The following is an 18,975-nucleotide window of genomic DNA, read 5'->3' as shown; positions in this document are numbered from 1 at the left end:
CAGTGGTTTCTCCTCTTGGGCCCCAGACGCACACCAGGGGGTCGGAGACTGCATTGTGTGCGGGCAGGCACAGCCCTTTTAGGGGTGAGTGACCACTCCTCCCTCCACTCCAGCCCAGATGGCTCATCAGGATATGCAGGCTACACTCAAGCCCACTTTGTGTCACTGTCTAGAGGGGATTCACAAAACAGCCCAACTGTCAAACTGACCCAGACGGGGAATCCACAAACAGGCAGAGTCACAGAATGGATTAAGCAAGAAAATGCCTTCTTTCTAAAAGTGGCATTTTCAAACTAACGATCTAAAAACCAACTTCACTAAAAGATGTATTTAAATTGTGAGTTCAGAGACCCTAAACTCCACATTTCTATCTGCTCCCAAAGGAAATCTGAGCTTTAAAGTCATTTAAAGGCAGCCCCCATGCCAACCTATGAGAGAAATAGGCATTGCAACAGTGAAAAACAAATTTGGCAGTATTTCACTGTTAGGACATGTAAAACACATCAGTACATGTCCTACCTTAAACATACACTGCACCCTGCCCATGGGGCTACCTAGGACCTACCTTAGGGGTGCCTTACATGTATGAAAAGATAAGGTTTAAGCCTGGCAAGTGGATACACTTGCCAAGTCAAATTGGCTGTTTAAAACTGCACTCACAGACACTGCAATGGCAGGTCTGAGCCATGTTTACAGGGCTACTCATGTGGAGGGCATAACTAGTGCTGCAGGCCCACTAGTAGCATTTGATTTGGAGGCCATGGGCACCCCTAGTGCACTTTACTAGGGACCTACTAGTAAATCAAATATGCCAATCATGGATAAACCAATCCACAGTACAATTTATATGGGGAGCCCTTGCACTTTAGCACTGTTTAGCAGTGGTAAAGTGTGCAGAGACAACAAACCAGCAAAAACAGACCCGAGAAAAAAGGAAGAAGAAGGCAAAAAGTTTGGGGATAACCCTTCAAAAAGGGCCATTTCCAACAACGGTCGAGAGGTTGCATATGGTGAGGTGGGAGCAGAGATTATGTAATGCGTGGTGATGTGGTGGGAGGTAGGGAGGTGAGGTGACAGAAGAGGTGATGTGACATGTTTGGAGGTGTTTGGGTGAGAGTAGAGATGTAATGTGTGGTGCTGTGAGTGGTGGTAATTAGGGGTGGGTGGAACTTGCGGAGTTGCACTCTGCAGAAATTACATGAAAACTCTGAGAGATTCCACGGAGTTCCGCAAGGGGGTGGATATTGGTACGTTGCTCTGATTTTTATTAAAGCCAGGAGCTTGTTCTATGCTGAGAAATCAGTGCGGAAGGCGCTAGGTGGCACTCCAGAGGGCGCTGCTGCTTGAGTTGGATTTACAGCCACTCGAGTAGATTTTCTACTCAAGCAGCAGCTTTCCCAACGCAATCGCCCAAAAACGCCCGCGCTAGGAAAATCTCACTGCGTGCCCAGAGTGAGCATGAAAATAGCACTAGGGGACGCCAATTCTCACTCGCCCTTGCCAACTTGCTGTTGGCGAGCCGCACTCAAGAGAAAACTCCACCACGCAGCAGTCAGCAAAATGTGGCCGGAACTCCGAGTTACATGCCAAAACTCTGTGAACTCTGTCAGCGGAGAGGAGTTTATCGCCCACCCCTAGTGGTGGTGAGTTGAGAGTAGCGATGAAATAATATTATAGTTGAAACTAGAGCGGTGGTAGTAGCGATGAAGGATGACTGTGTTGAGGTAGTGAGGTGAGAGTAAGGATGAGGTCTGGGTCTAGATGCTGTACAGGATGAAAAGGAGCTGAGAGAGAGGATCTCAATTGTAAATGGTCTGTGGCGATTGTGGCAAATGGTGAAGCGAATATGCTCTTTCTGGTGATGGTTTTTAGGGTGCAGGGGAAGTAACACCAGGTGAAATGTTCGATTTGCGGGTGAAATGGATTAGAGGAGGGCCGAGATATAGCACAACTGGTGAGATGGTGAGGTCCTGTGAAGAAGGGATAGTGCGGCACTGTGAGGATTGAGTGGTAATTTGGTGGTGAGGAGCTATGAGTACAGCATGCATTATTGATGGTGATCAAGTGATGAGATGGTTGTATGGAGTTGAGGCACTGTGAGCTCGGTGTAGTGAGATAGCGGTGAGGCACTGTGGGGAGGAAGTCGTGCAATAGTTGTGAGACACTGAATGATATTGTAAGTTACTGTGAGTACTGAGTGGTGAGATGATGGTGAGCTGCCTTGAGCATGGTTTGCTCTGATGGAGGTGGTGGGATAGTGAGATAGTGCTGAAGGATGGTAGAATGGAGCTGCGGCAGTGTGAGCGTGGTGTGGTGAGATGGTGTTGAAGGAGTGGAAAGATACTCTTGAGGTTTTGGTTGTATGGAGTTAACATACGGGGTGATGGTGTGGTATTACTGAGTTTTTACAAGTGGTAAGATGGTGGAGAGATGATGGTGATGGACCTGTAAGATGATGGTGTCCAGTGGTGAGATGTTGATGATAGACTAGTGGGATGGTGGTGATCAGTGGTAAAATTGTGGTTGTGGTCTGATTGGATAGTGGCTGTGAGTGGCGAGGTGGTGGTGATGGACCTGTGGTGTTCTGGAGATACAGTCGTGAGATGGCAGTCATGGATGGGGGGAATGGTTGTGATGAGAGGTATGATGGTGGTTGACATATGGGATGTGGTGATGAGTGGTGAGGTGGGGGTGATGCAGTAGTAGGATGGTGATGATGAGTGGTAGGATGGTGATAGTGAGTGGTGGTATGGTGATAATAGTGTTGAGATGGCCGTGATAATTTGGGAGATGTTAGTGATGGACTGGAACTGAAATGATGCGTGTTGAGGTGCTGGTGATCGGCTGATGTGAAGTGATGTGAGGATGAGTGGTAAGATTATGGTGTTGTCGGATGGCAGTGGTGGCGGGTGAGATAGTGGTGATGGAATGGTGCAGTGGTGGTTATGTGCTGGTGGGGCGGTGGTGATGAGTGTTGAGATGTGGTGATGGAATGGTGGGATGGTGTTACTTAGTGGTGAGATGGTTTTGTTGGCTTGGTGGGTGAGGTGATGAGTGGTCAGATGGTAGAAATGCTGAATGATGAGATGGTGGCAATGGGTTGGTAGGATGTGATGGCTAAATGGTGGTGTGCGGCTGATGGGATGGTGGTGATAACAGATGACATGGTTGTGATACAATGGTACAAAGGTGAAGATAGACTGGCAAAATAGTGGTAATGGTACAATGGTGGTGATAGACTGGCTGGGTGTGGTGATGAATGTTGAGATGTGGTGATGAAATAGTGGGATGGTGCTGATTAGTGGTGGGGTGGTGCTGATGAGTTGGTGGGATGCTGTGATGAGTGATGTGATGGTTTTGATGGTGAATGATGAGATGGTGGTGATGACCTGGTGGGGTGGTGGTGATGCACAGGTGGCATGTGATAGTAAGTGGTGAGATGGTGGCAATGGACTGGTGGGGTGGTGTTGGTTAGTAGTGAGATGGTTTTGATGGATTGGTGAATGCAGCGATGAGAGGTGAGATGGTTGTGATGTTGAATGATAAGATGGTGGTGATGGATTATGGGGTGGTAGTGATGAGTGATGAAGTGGTGATGATGGACTGGTGGAATGTGATAGTGAGATGATGGCTATGGACTGGTGGAGTGGTGTTGGTTAGAAGTGAGATGAATTTGATGGATTGGTGGGATGTGACGGTGAGTGGTAATGGACTGCTGGCGTGGTGGTAATGAATGGTGAGATGGTGGTGATGAGTAGTCTTATGGCTGCGATGGACTGTTGGGTGGTGCTGTTTAGTGGCGAGGTGGTTATGAAAGATTGGTAGAATGAAATGATGAGTGGTGTGATGGTGATGGACTGCTGGGATGTGATTGTGAGTGGTGAGAGTGTGGCGATGGGGTGGTATTGTTTACTGGTTAGGTGGATTGGTAGGATGTGATGGTGAGTGGTGCGGTGGTGATGGACTGCTGGGATGTGATAGTGAGTGGTGAGAGTGTGGCGATGGGCTGATAGGGTGGTATTGTTTACTGGTTAGGTGGATAAGGTGGATTGGTGAGATGGGACAGTGAGTGGTGTGATGGTGCTGGACTGCTGGGATGTGATAGTGAGTGGTGTGAGTGTGGCGATGGGCTGATGGGGTGGTATTACTTACTGGTTACGCGGATAAGGTGGATTGGTGGGATGTGACGGTGAGTGGTGTGGTGGTGATGGACTGGTGGGGTGGTGGTAATAGAGGGTGAGATGGTGGTGATGAGTAGTCTGATGGTTGTGATGGACTGTTGGGGGACGCTGTTTAGTGGCGAGGTGGTTATGAAGGATTGGTAGGATGTAATGATGAGTGGTGTGATGGTGATGGACTGCTGGGATGTGATAGTGAGTGGTGGGAGTGTGGCGATGGGCTGATAGGGTGGTATTGCTTACTGGTTAGGTGGATTGGTGGGATGTGACGGTGAGTGGTGTGATGGTGATGGACTGCTGGGATGAGATAGTGAGTGGTGGGATTGTGGCGATGGGGTGGTATTGTTTACAGGTTAGGTGGATAAGGTAGATTGGTGGGATGTGATGGTGAGTGGTGCGGTGGTGATGGATTGGTGGGATGCTGAGGATGGGGTTGTGCGATGTTGAGAGATACTGATGAACAAGGTGTTAATAGAAGAGAAGAGAGAGAATGCGGGCGACTGTACCGGTGGAGCAGTCAGTTGACAGCTTTGGCCTGGACAAGGATTTTAGGAGACACTGATTAGAGCAACATGCACCAGAGAATATGATGTTATGAGGAGGAAAAGAGAAAATGTTTGCATGGGAGCAATGCAAACTCTGGAGCATGGCATCATGCTCTGTAAGGGCAAGATGTGAGGCCGAAGGAACAGAACACATGAGACCCAAAGAATAAAGGAGTGAAGGGATAAGACCCTCAAGGATGGGGAGCTGCAGAAACAGACAATCTGTAGTGAATCCTGAAGAGAATAGAGGGAAAAGAAAAGGACTCACAACAACAGAACAAGCATTTGCAATGCAATGGGTCTCGTGTTTGCCACGAGTTAGAGCTATTAGTGCTGTAAATTCCTAACTGGACTTTTCTTGTCACATAAATTTAAAATTAAAAGTAAAATAGTTGACAAAAGCGAGCTGATTCAAAACGCCAGGCTGTCATGAGTGGGGGCACGAAGGAGAGACACAAACGGAAAAAGAAGTTCGCTCGCACTCAAACGTATCAGCAATCGTGCAATTATCCATGTAACAGGGTCGATGGCCAAGGTGGTAACAAAACCTCCCCAAGGAGGGACAAACGTAAAGCACTTACCAATGGTAACAAAGGATTTTTGAAAGGCAAGCCCATGAACGAGTGATAGTGATGGGCGTGCGGTGAGCGTGGTTAAAAGCCCACAGAGATTACAACACGTCATATCGCTTGTGCGCTCGACCTAAAAAGGAGCAGAGGGCACTGAAGGGCTTGCAGGCAGGTGGGGCTGCTTTGCAGAAGTGAGCTTTCTGAAATGTGAGAGCAGTACATTACAACAATGTTGTTACACTGCTAAACAGTTGCACACTTGTGTCTGCTGCACACTGCTAGAAACCACACAGCCCTGAGGCAAGGGGCAGTGAAAGGTGACCTCACCCCCACCCTGTCATCATCAGGCCTGATCAGATCACACAGGCATCTTGTTAAACTGTCCCTGCTGCTGCTCAGTGAAAGTAAATTTTAATTTGCCTTCTGATGACATCACCACTGCATGAGGTTATCACAGAGTGACCACTCCAGCTGGGGTCCGATTATGTCATCAAGAAGAACAGATTGGACCTGGGATGACTCTTTCTTACTGGCAGCACCTACGCATTATTACTTTCCAGTGCAGATTGGAGCTGTGGTGAAGGGTGTCAAACATGGGCCTTATTTATCCCTCATGTGAAATGCATCTCCTCTCCACCCCTCCCCACATTTGTTCAGTGGTTTGTTGCTTTGTATCTAGCTTCACACTGGATACATATCAAGGGAATACAAAACAATGGCCATGCACAAATCCTTCCATCCATAAAATCACAGAACTTCACAAGTAGGAAGAGTTTTCCAAGCTCACTAAGGGCCTGATTTAGAGTTGTGCAGATGAGGTTACTCTGCCACAAATGTGACGGATATCCTGTTCGCCGTTTTACAAGTTCATTGTATCCTATGGACATCGTAATTTGGTGGACGGGATATCTGTAACGTTTGTGATGGGGTACTCTGTCTGCCAAACTCTAAATCAGGCCCTCGGTTCCTTTTGAAACTCATTATGAATCACAAAGAAGAGGGGGCGTGAAAGGGGCACCTGTGACAGGGGCACCTCTACCCTCATCGCAATTTGCAATGAAATGCACCAGTTGTTCGACACCACAACCAACAAGCAGACGCTGACACCTGACATGGGGCAGCATCTGATTCACAAAGTAGGGCAGCCTCCATCTTGTGAATGATGGCTGACGGCTTTGGGTGTGCACTGAATGTTCCGCCACTATCATTCCCTGCATGGCAACTTTCATTTTTAAAAACAGCAGAGACAGCGACTGCTTTAAAAAAGCTGCAAAATGATGCGCAGGTCGCAAACCAGTTGGAGTCTTGCTCTTAAATCTAAGGATTGCAAAGTGTTTGCCCCATAAGGGGCATTTACATAAACACCCTTGAACACCCGTGAGCGAAAGTGCTTTATGTGATGAAAAGTGCAAATATGTTACCAGTTACATCTTGTGCAATTGACCTGAACTCTGGGATAGCATGGAAATAATGACCTGTATTTGTCTGTAGTCATCACTTGTTAAATCACCAACATCTGCAAAATGAGAAGGCATAGGTGACAATCAGCTGAGATGCAAAGGAAGTGACGGCCATCCTGCTACAGCCACACTGAAAACATGAATAATCAGAGGAATGGTTAGTTCCACTGTCTCACCTGTGTGTCATTTGAAGTACTGCTGTATTACTGATGTCCTGTTGTCCTCATCCTCTGCCTCCTCATCCTCACTGTCCTCAGGGTCCGCTGCTGCCACAAGGGCATTTCCAATCTCCTCCTCCTGCAGATAAGGCACCTGTCGTCTGAGGGCCAGGTTGTGCAACATGTAGCATACATGAGTAGCAGAGGGATCCCCCTGTCAGATTGAGGCATCTGAACCTGGCCTTCAGGAGGCTGAAGGTATGTTCTATTATCCGCCTGGTTTGCCCATGTGCATCATTATACCAATTCTCAGCCCCTGTCCTGGCATTCCTCACAGGGGTCAGAAGCCATGGTAGGTTTGGGTATCCAGCGCCACCTGTAAGAATTGAGGGACAAACATTAGCCTTACACAATGGTATGGGGGATGGCTCCAAAAGGCAGACACTGACATAGCTTGGGTGGGAACTCAGGCTCATCTATTAGCCACACCCTGGCTTAAGGAGGAGGGGGGTTCCACGCACCCCCTCTGTTTCAATGACGGGCCCCTCCTGGGGCCCGCGATCGCTGAGGGCCCCCGGGCCTTCACTGGCCCTCCAACAAGGGGGGGGGGCAACATTCCTGCCCCAGCCCACAAGGGGCCTCACCAAAGTGACTGTCGGCGCGGGGAGCTTCCTATGAGGATTCCGCCCCGCCCGCAGTCCTACAGCAGAAACAGCCCCGGGCTCCGGTGGGGCAGGGATAGACTTCCTTCTCCCCTGCCCTTCCTGGAAGAGGAGAACGGGGCCCGGTGGGGCGGGGGAGCCTCCGATGAGGCCTCCTTCCCCCACCCGGCATAGAACAGACGTCGCGGTCTGCCCAGACCATTAGGAGCAGCAGGCACTTGTGCCCCGGGGGCACTCCACGGAGCGCGCTTCACCCCAGGGGCACGATAGGAGTGCGCTCGCTCCAATCTTCAAGCACTTGATACAGCCCGGGTCACGACGGTGATCTTTTTCCCTGCAATGAAGCGCTTTTCCAGAGCTAAGAGAATAAAAGAGGCAGCGCTTTTCCTCCTCAAGCGCTAACCCTCAAAAATATAAAGCGCTTTCCAAAGTGCTTAGTCTGGTAACATTTCGAAGCACTCCTTGTGCTTCACAATGTTGCAGGGGTCGGGGGCCACAGCACCCTGCCCCTGGGGAGCAGAAATTAAGGAGCAGACCCACAGGTAAGGGGGCCCAGCAACAGGCCAACACACAGAGGATGCAAGCAGGTGGCAAGTCCTTACAGTGACCAGGCAGGTCACAGGTCAGCACAGCAGCCGCAGTCCATGGTGGTTCCTTGTGAGTCCTTCCAGCCCTTTGTGTCCAGTTCCAAAATTATTCCAAGAGTCTCCAAATTGTGGGGAAAATTCCCCTGTACTTATAGTCAGTTCTTACAGTGTTTTACAGTGGTGGGGGAGAAGAGGTTCTAACCAGTTACAACTGGTTCTGGGAGTGCCCCCTCTCTCCTTTCAGCACAGGCTCCAAACATCAGTGGGGGGTTAACGACCCTATAGTGTGAGGCGAGGGCGCAGCCTTTACAAATGCAGGTGTGCCCCGCCTCTCCCTTCTCTCAGCCCAGGAAGACTATTCAGTATGTAGATGCACCTCGGTGACACCTCCACCCTCCCTGTGTACAGGCTGTCTGAGAAGTATGCACAAAGCCCCAACTGTCACTCGGCCCAGATGTGGATTGGAGTCAAGCTGCAAAACACCAGCGTCATAAGCCTACATCAGTAAGAAGTGTTTATTATCACCATTACAACCATACCAAACATTCCTATGCTACCCCTCATAAATCAGACAATACCGTTTACACATAAGGCAGGGTATTTCTAATGCAATCCTATGAGAAGGCAGCACTCACAGCAGTGAGAAACCAAACACGCAACATGGCACATGTCCTGCCTGCTACATACATGGTACCCTGGCCATAGGGCTAGCTAGGGCCTACCTTAGGGGTGACTTACATGTAGTAAAAGGGGACTTCTGGGCCTGGCAAGTAAGTTTAGATGCCAGGTCCCTGTGGCAGAAAACTGTGCACACAGGCCCTGCGCTAGCAGGCCTGAGAAAGGTTTGAAAGGCTACTTCAGTGGGTGACGCAAGCAGCGCTGCAGGCCAACTAGTAGCATTTAATTTACAGGCCCGGGGTATTGTGATACCACTGTACAAGGGAGTATACAGGTAAATTAAATATGCCAATTAGGTATAAGCCAATCATACCAAGTTTAGATGGGAGAGCACCTGCACTTTAGCACTGATCAGCAGTGATAACGTGCTCAGAGTCCTAGAGCCAACAGCAACAGGTCAGAAAGAATAGGAGGCAGGAGGCAAAAAGACTGGGGATGACCCTGCATAAGGAAAAAAGTACAACAGGGACAAATGCAATATGTGTTCCGTCAATCGGCCCAATAATATTAGGAATATGTCCAACTGCATAGAATCCTGCCTTCACAGTGGTCAAATCTTCCACTTGGGGGAAAGCTATGTAGCTGCACCTGTGTTTGAGCAAGGCAGACAAAACACTTGCCAGCACTATTGAGAACATTGACTGTGAGATTCCTGCTGCCAAGCCCACTGTCACTTGGAGAGAACCAGTTGCCAGGAAATGGAGCACTGAAAGAACTTGCACAAGAGGGGAGATCCTAGTGGGATGACGGATAGTAGATATCAGGTCAGGCTCCAATTGAGTACACAGCTCTGTGATGGTGGCCCTGTCCAGTCTATAGGTCAGTATTATGTGCCTGTCCTCTAGTGTAGGCAAAGGCCACAAGGGGTCTGTACACGGGGGCTTGCCTCCTTCTCCTATTCCTCCGCAGTGGTAGGTACCTGAGGGACACAAGAGTGAGAAGGGTGTTAAAAACTGAACGATGGAACACCACCCCAGTGCAACTGAGCATGTATGTAGTCGGACAATGTGAATGGCAATGTATGTACAGTCCACTGCAATGACGCAGTTTCCAATTTCTGATTGTTGTCCCCCACTATAAAATTGCGACTGCCTGTCCTGTAAGTACAGACAGGTGGAAGTGAAGTAACTCCGCCAGCTTTGGGCGTCATGGCTAAAATGGGGCTCTATGGTGTACAGTGTCCAATGGGGATCACCGGCGGCGGTGACGGTGTACACCACTTGATTCCTGACTTTCCACAAGACAACACCTACACTGCGTGTGCTGCTGTGACCTCTATCTGGATCCTTCCATGGCCCGTGTGACAGGGGAAAGGACCCTTGCCTTCACTTCGGAGGAGTTAGAGCGCCTGGTGGATGGGGTCCTACCCCTGGATAGACAGCTGTAGGGACCTCCAGACAAACAGGTGAGTACACCATGGTCGCAATGCAATGGACAAGGTTGCATGGAGATGTGTGTGCTAGTAGTGTGTCATTTGGGTGGGGGGTATGTCTGGTGGTAGTGTACATGCAGTGATCCGGGTGACGTGTGTGCCAATGGAGTAGGAAATGGTATTTGTGGGCCATATGTGTGACAGGCTGGATTGTATGTGTAATGGTGTCCTCCTGTCTGTTTTACCTCTGCAGGTCAGCGCCCATCACAAGAAGGGATTGTGGCGTGCCATCACCAAGGACGTGCAGATCCTGGGGGTCTATATGAGGCGGAGCACCCACTGCGGGAAAAGGTGGGAGGACCTGAGACTCTGGGCCTGGAAGACCGCGGAGGCCCAGCTGGGGATGGCCTCCCAACGAGTGCGGGGTGCCCGTCGAAACCTGACCCCCACTGATGTCCCGCATATTGGCGGTGGCCTACTCAGAGCTGGTTGGGCGCTTGAGGGCAGCATAGCAGCCACAAAGGGATGAGCAAAGTGAGCGTGACAACCATCTTTGTTGGCTGGCATGGGATCCTGGTGGTGGGTTTCCGTTAGAGGGTACCCCTTACTGCCAGCTCGGACATTGCTGCGTGGTCCAGCTCAAGGTAAATGGGTGTATAGCAAACTTTTGTCACCTAGCTAGGTGGCACGCCATGTGAGACAGGGCTTAGTGGGTCCCAGGAGGGGTGCCGCTGGCGGTGGTTGGCTCTCATCTTGCTGTGGTACCTAGCCAATGGAATGCCAGTGCGATGCATAGTGCTCAATCCTGATCCCTGTGTGTGATGGTAGTGTGTATGCTATCTGTTGTGTTGGTGCTGTCATTGACCCAGTGCTCCCTTTCTCTTCCCCCCGTTTTCTCTGTCATCCTGTCCATGTGTGCATTAGCATAATCTGGCAGAGGAGCAGGGGCACTGGTGACTGAGGGAGCGGCATCCCACAGGACCCAGGAGGCAGAGTCCACCAACGCCGAAACGAGGGGAGCACCACGGCAGAGACAGGAGGTGACAAGACTGACTCTGATTCCTCCACCGATGGGAGTTCCCTGGTGACGACAGACCCCCGTACCAGCACCGCCCTCCCAGTAGCCCCCCACCGAGTTGCCCGTGCCCGCTCACCCAGGAGGGTGGGCATCTCCTTCACCCCAGGCACCTCAGGCCCTACCCCAGTGAGCCCTGCTGCCCTCAGTGAGGTTTTATTGACCTCCTGAGATCCATCTCTGTGGGGTAGTCAGTCATAGTGAATGCAATCCAGGGGGTGGCGTCCCAGATGCAGCAATGCAATGCCCACCTGGAGGGTATCCACGGTTGGTTGGCGGCCCTACAGAGGTAATTTCAGGCTCTGGCCTCCTCTCTGATGGCAGCCAGTGTCCCTGTTTTGTACTGTCCCCCCTCCAACTACCACTTCCCAGTCCCAGTCCCAGTCTCCTCAACCCCAACCCATCCCATTCACACATACAGACAAGCATGCACACAAAACATCACACAAGAGAAGCACAGTCAAACACAGGCAGCACACTTCAAACCACAGCCATTCACACAAACAACAGACAGGTGCACACACAACAACATCCACTGCCTCCATTGTTTCCCTCTCCTCCTCCCTCACAGTCACATCTGCACTCACACCTGCATGCACTGCATCAACAGCCGCCACCACCATCACCACATCAAGCAGCACACACACCTCACTTGCAGACACCTCTACAACATCCATCCACACGTCCCCTTTATCCCCTCCCACTCTGTCTGCCCCCTCCCTCCTAAGAGACACAAACGCAAGCACTCAGACTCCCAACAGCCATCCACCTCACACACTCACACTGTCCATGCACCTGCACCCAAGTCCAGCAGACGTACACCTCCGACAACCACTCCCTCAACCTCCACTCTCATCCTTCCTCCCTCCCACATGCTGCCCCAACATCCCTAAGAGGCTTTTCCTTGCACGTCCTGACCTCTTCCCTCCCCCGCCACCCCCCGTCCTGCCGGTAAGAGCAGGGTCCCAATGACCCGGCACAGCACCTCAGCCAAACAGTCTTCCACTGCTCCCATCAAATCATCAGCTGCTGGCACAAAGGGGCCCAAGAGTGTGACAGCAGCCACTCCTACTGTGAGCACACCTCCACCTCAGAAAGGGAGGACTAGGGTGACGAAAACCAAGAGACAGGAGACGGGACAGTGGAGACACCTCCTAGTACTGGAGGCAAGGACACAAGTGACATGTCAAAGGCCAAGGGGACCCGTCACAAGAAGGAACACATGGATCCCCCTCCACCACCAAAGATTGCTAAGGATCCCACTCCACCACCAGAGAAAGGGAAGGTTTCCACTGCACCACCAAAGAAACGCCCCCTCCACCAGCAGAGGGCAAGGAGCTCCCACCTCCAGCAGAGGCACAGCAGCCCTCACCTCCAGCAGAGGCACAGCAGCCCTCACCTCCAGCAGAGGCACAGTAGCCCTCACCTCCATCAGAGACACAGCAGTGCTCACCTCCAGCAGTGGGCAATGAGTACCCACCTCCAGCACAGGCACAGCAGCCCTCACCTTCAGCAGAGACACTGCAGCCCTCACCTCCAGCAGAGGCACAGCAGCCCTCACCTCCAGCAGATGCACAGTAGCCCTCACCTCCAGCAGAGACACAGCAGCCCTCACCTCCATCAGAGACATAGCAGCCCTCACCTCCAGCAGAGGCACAGCAGCCCTCACCTCCAGCAGATGCACAGCAGCCCTCACCTCCAGCAGAGACACAGCAGCCCTCACCTCCAGCAGAAGGCATGTAGGCCACCCTCCAGAGACAATTGTGCAAGGGGCCCCCTCCAGAACCAGTGGGCATGTTCCCCACTTCAGAGACTGTGGCCTTACACTCCCCACCAGAGACAATTGGGCAAGGAGCCCCCTCCAGAAAAAGTGCACATGCTCCCCACTTCAGCCGAGGTACCCCTCTAACACCCCCTTCCCCCTGAGGTGCCTGCCCATTTAGAACAGGATGCCCCTGCACAGTGGATTCCGGATTGTGTCAGAAGTCAAGTTGGGCCTTGGACTGTGCCCTGTGGCCATGTGACCCTTTTGTACTTTGGACTGGCCATTGGCCCTTTCTGGACATTGACACCTGCATTTGCTTTCGAATAGACAACAGGTGGCTGCTGGCATGAAATTACAGTGTTCGTTCATTCTCATTGTGGTCCTTGTTTTAATTTAACGTGGGTCCTGTGACATTCGCTTTACTCTGCAGCTGGTTATGTGTATGGTGTGTGTGTGGATGGTGTGTGTTGTGTGTGTGTGTCACTCTCCTCTTCCTTCCTTCCTTGTGTGCTAGGTGGCTGTACTCACCGTCTTCGTCGGCGTTGGTGTTCCAGGTGGGCCGTGGCGTAGAAGAGCATTGGGAAGACTTGAAGTTCTAGTTCCATGGCGGCCACAGTCTCCTCTGTGTCCCTGAAGGTGAGACTTTCGTCTTCTGTGCAGTGTTTCTACCAGAATTCTCATGGCGTTGGTACCGCCCCAGAAATCCTGGTGGTTTGCTATGTCATACTATGGTGGGCTGTACCTTGGCTTTCACCTGCTGTTGATGGCTACCACTGTAGTAAGTCGTGTTAACGCCCTGGCAGTTGGTGTGGTACATTGGCTGTGTATGGGAGGTATCCCCGCCATGGTCATAACTTGGCGGTAATTACCTCCAGCCTGTCAGCGGTATTTCCACCACTTTATCACTCACCACCAATGTCATAATGAGGGCCTAAATGCCAATAGTGGATTGCAGCACCTGTTTTGTCATCATCTTCAGTAACCGTGTAAAACATGCCTTCAGGCTTCACTGTAGCCTGCCTGCAGCAGTGTAAAACCTGCAATTCAGCATGTCAAAATAAACCGTTTTTGTCAAAACTTCCCTTTTAAATATTAATAAGTGACCCCTATGTAGGCCTACTAGCCCACAAGGCAGGGTGCATAGTATTTAAAAATAGGGCATGTAGAAATGTAATGTTAGCATGTTCTTGCAGTGACTAGCTCCCAAAAGCTATTGTTCACTGTAGGAGGCCTAGCTGTTCTATGTAGAAAACCAGAGTGCTGATTAAAATCTTAATACTGTATCTCAGAATGGGACTAGCTAGAAAAATAATTAGACACTTACTTTTAATAGTTATTAAAAATTCAATATTTAATACATATTAAGGAAAATTAACTTTCAGAAAGTTACTCTTCACCTGCCTGAACTGTGAAACGCCTAATTAGCATAATCCTCTGCAAGCTCTCAGCCAGGAGTTAGTCTTGAATAAGCGTGTGAATCAGTACTTAATTTGTAAATAAAGAGGTGCCGGTGCTCAAAGCCCTTCTCTTAAACACGAGACTGCTGTAATGAAATCTGCCAGCACTGAATACTGAGGCGGCGTAATCCTGAAGCCACCTCGGGCCTCTTCAATCCATTTACGGCCACCCCTGCCCCTTCAGCTCATCCTGCAACTTTCTCCCTTTAAAACTCGCTTTTTAGTTTTTCCTTCTTCCGTCTTTCCCATATGTGTCTTTTGCTTGCAGCAAATGCTTGAGGCATAAGAATAAGCCCCGGCCCTCACAAATAAGTGACGGTGCTCAGCACCGAAAACAAGCACAAATTAAGCACTGGTGTGAAAAGGTGTGAATTCCCTCCCTGGAGCAAACAAGAGGCTGACTTGAATGGGTGGAGATGATTCCATTAAGTTTAGCAGAATACGCAGGGTGGAGCTGTGGGCATCCTTTTGACAGCACAGTGTCAAATTCTGCTGACAGTTCTGCTGAGCAACACATAACACTTGTGTCACACTTGAAAGGAAGGGAATAGAATGCCAAACTACTTCTTATGTATCCAGTGCCTGGTTGCTGAAGTATCCTGCTTTTGTTTCACCATACTTCTGGCTCTGTGTTTTACAGGTAACACTTGGGGCACACTTGAAAGAAAGGGAATAGAATGCCATGACAATACTTGTGCATATGCTGTCTGGTGACTAAAGAATCGTTCCGGCTTTTGTCCTACCAGACTTTTGTCTCTGGTTTTAACATATGGCACCTGGGGGGCACACGTGAAAGAAACAGAGAAGGATTCCAAGGCAATTCTTGTGCATTCACCGTCTGGTTACTGAAGAATCGTTCTTGCTTTTGTCCTACCAGACTTCTGTCTCTAGGTTTATTGTAGCTACAGTGGCTGCCTCAAACTGGATTTTAGTTTTAGTTGTGGGAGGACGCTAGGATCACCATAGTACACTCCTCACATACACCTCTACCCCCTAGAGGCCACATTTAGGGGAGTCTAAGACTTTCACCATATTGAAAATGCCAAAAGTAGGTAGGGTGGGCCCCAAGAACTTTTACCCCATGGTCAGGACAGGCCGAGGAGTCATTTCTACCCACTAGCTGATGCCAGACATAAACGTTGCACCTCCAGGCGTCAACTTCAGAACACTGCTGGACCTGAGGAAGAACAGATGAGAACCTTCTGCCTGTGATCTGAGAGGAGCCCTGAAGGACTGGGCCTGTTCCCTCTTGTACCCAGGCCAAAGAAGTGTATTCCAAGAGTCATAAGGGTGACCTCCTTTTTAAGCTACAAGGAGACCACAAGCTGCAAGAGGCCTTTCCTGCAACTTCCCAGCTGACCCGTGGCAACTGCGCATGGACCGGAGCCAGCTGTTGGCCTCTGAAATACACCCTATACATCTCTAAGTGCCTAAACTGAGGTCCTGAAGTGCACTCATGTGTGTAATGAAGATGCAGAATCCAAAAATACAAAGTAGATTCTTTATTTGGAGTATCCTATCCACTCACAAATGATGTAAACCCTTCTCCCTTTGCAGCCTCAGGAATCTACCCCACACATTCCAAAATCTAATGTGATGTCAAGCATGACATCTACTTCAGGAATGGAATCCCTTACATTCTACCATTCAATGGGATGCCATGCAAGACATCTACCACACACCTTCCCTCTTAAAGATAAGATACAAAGTTCATAATGTTCAACAAAACAAAACAAAGGCTATATAAAAAAAACAAAAGAAAGAAATGCGCAAGAATACATTTACATTCATGAAACCTTCTTTGAAATCACAACGCGATTGAGATTCCACACCCTTCCATACTCAATTTTAACAGCATTCCTGAAAAGTTTGATGACTTCAAATGGACCCATGAACTTACTTCCACTTTTACTCAGAGTTGGTTTCCTGACTAAAATGTCATCTCCAACCTTCACACCAATGTTTAGTGTGTTTTTCTTTTCATCAAAATATTCTTTCCTTTTTTGTACACATCTCTTCTCACACTCGTTCCCTCCACTCATGCTACACCATGAGACACTGTCATGTTTCCCCAACACACCCAACCTGGTGCCAAAAGAGTGTTGGCTTTACGACCTCTAAAAAGTTCAATGGGAACTTCACCAGTAGTACAGTGAGGTGTGAATCTGTAAGCATGAAGGACATTTTTGAGGCCATCTTTCCATTTCCTACCTGCCGCAACTTCCAATTGTATACATTCCTTTATACATTTGTTAAATCTCTCCACAGTACCATTTCCTTCCAGATGATACAGTGAACACTTTCTATGTCTGCACTTAAGATATTCTTCCATTTCAAAAGAAACAAACTGCGGTCCATTGCCAGTCACGATAACATTCGGCAAACCTTCACGGCTGAAAATGTCATTAAAAAACTCAATAACTCTCTTAGTCTCAATACTACTAACAATCACTATTTCAGCCCACCTGGAAAACTGATCTACCAAAACCAGAATATAATTGGATCCAGCTTTTTCATGAATAGGTCCAACAACATCAACAGCTACTGCTTCCCAAGGTATGTTTGGAATATTTCTAATACACATTGGTGGTACTCTAGTTTTGTACACTTTGTCACTATTACAACAATCTGGACATTCTCTGACCATCCTTTCAATCATTAAGTCCATGCCTGGCCCCCACTAGTTAAGACGAATTCTAGCTTTCGTCCTACTCATTCCTTGATGTCCCTCATGTCCCAACTTAATAATTTTGTCTCTCAGATCAGCAGGAACTACTAATCTTAAACCATGCAAAAGAAAACCATTCTCTATAGACAACTCATCTTTCACTTTCCAAAACCCTCCCACATCTTTATCTCGTTTCACATTCGAATTCCATCCATACCTGAGTCCCTCACACACACGCTGCAACACAGAATCTTCAGCGACTGCTCTTAACCATTCATCCTGTTCCACAATTCCTCCTGTTACACTACACACACTAATTTCACTCTCATGGCATTTTTCAAACAGTTCTTCTGTTTCGGAACTAGGTCTTGACAAACAATCGGCAATCCTGTTATTAGGTCCAGGAACATAGAATACACTGAAAGAGAAATCTTGAAGGTTTACAATCCATCTGCTAATTCTACTAGAAATCATATCTAGTCCTTTCTTCATAAAAACTCCCACAAGCGGCTTGTGATCAGTGTAAATCTGAATTCTCTTCCCCACACAAAATTCTTGAATTTGTTAACTGCCCAAAATACACTCAGAGCTTCTTTCTCAATAGTAGAATAATTCATCTCAGCCTCACGTAAAGTCCTAGAACTATACACTGTGGGTTTGAGATCACCCTCACCCATATCCTGTAACAAAACTGCCCCTAGACCTCTCATACTGGCATCTGTCATGATGACACATTTCTTATCAGGGTCAAATGACTTCAAACTCCCAATTGTCGACAGTTCCCTTTTTATCCCTTCAAATTCCTTTTTACACTCATCATCCCATGTAAACTCAATCCCCTTTTTTTTTTAGCAATTTTCACATGTGTACTGTCTTGGGGATAAATTAGGTAAAAATGTAGCATGAAACTCTACCATCCCAAGAAAAGACAATAACTTCACTTTCTTTTTAGGATTACGTAGTCTCAAGATGTTCATAATAAGATCTTCTTTTGGGTATAGACCCTTGGCTGTGATTTTATGACCTAGATATTCAATCTCAGTTTTGCAGAAAGCGCACTTCTTTAACTTGAGGGTCAAACCATGATCCCTCAGTACAGTTAGAACTTTTATAACTCTCATCTCATGCTCTTTTTCTGTTCGTCCATGTATCAAAATGTCATCTTGGAAACATTTTACTCCAGGTTCTGATCCGAACAAATTGTACATCATGCGTTGAAATACAGCGGCAGCAGACACCGACCCAAACGGCATTCTTATAAATCTAAAAGTTCCAAATGATGTAATAAATGTGGTGTAGTCTTTCGAGTCAGCATGCAACATAACTTGATGATACGTGGAAGTCAAATCTAGCTTGCTAAAATATTTAGACCCATGTAATAGTGTGACCATTTCTGTTATGTTGGGTAACGGAAATTGATCACTGACTACACACTTATTAAGGTTTCTCAAATCGATGCATAATATGATCTCTCCCATCTGTTGGCGTACCACAACAATGGGTGAAATCCATTCAGAAGACTCTACTGGTTCAATTATCCCTTCAACACATAATCTATGTATTTCCCTCTCAACATCATCTTTCATAGATATGGGAATGGGACGTACTTTAGCTGCCATAGGAACGGAGCCTTTCTTTATCCTTATACGATGGACATACTTTTTCAAACAATCTAATTTGTCAATGAATACTTCCTTGTATTCATTAACAAAGTCAGGTACAGATTCTCCTTTTTCATCTTGGACGGAAAGCTCACACACACCACGCAACATTTCAACAAACTCATTTTTTATCATAACAG

This window comes from Pleurodeles waltl, chromosome 1_1 (genome assembly GCF_031143425.1).
Source record: "Pleurodeles waltl isolate 20211129_DDA chromosome 1_1, aPleWal1.hap1.20221129, whole genome shotgun sequence".
Taxonomy (NCBI): domain Eukaryota; kingdom Metazoa; phylum Chordata; class Amphibia; order Caudata; family Salamandridae; genus Pleurodeles; species Pleurodeles waltl.
Note: the sequence above shows the minus strand (reverse complement) of the source record.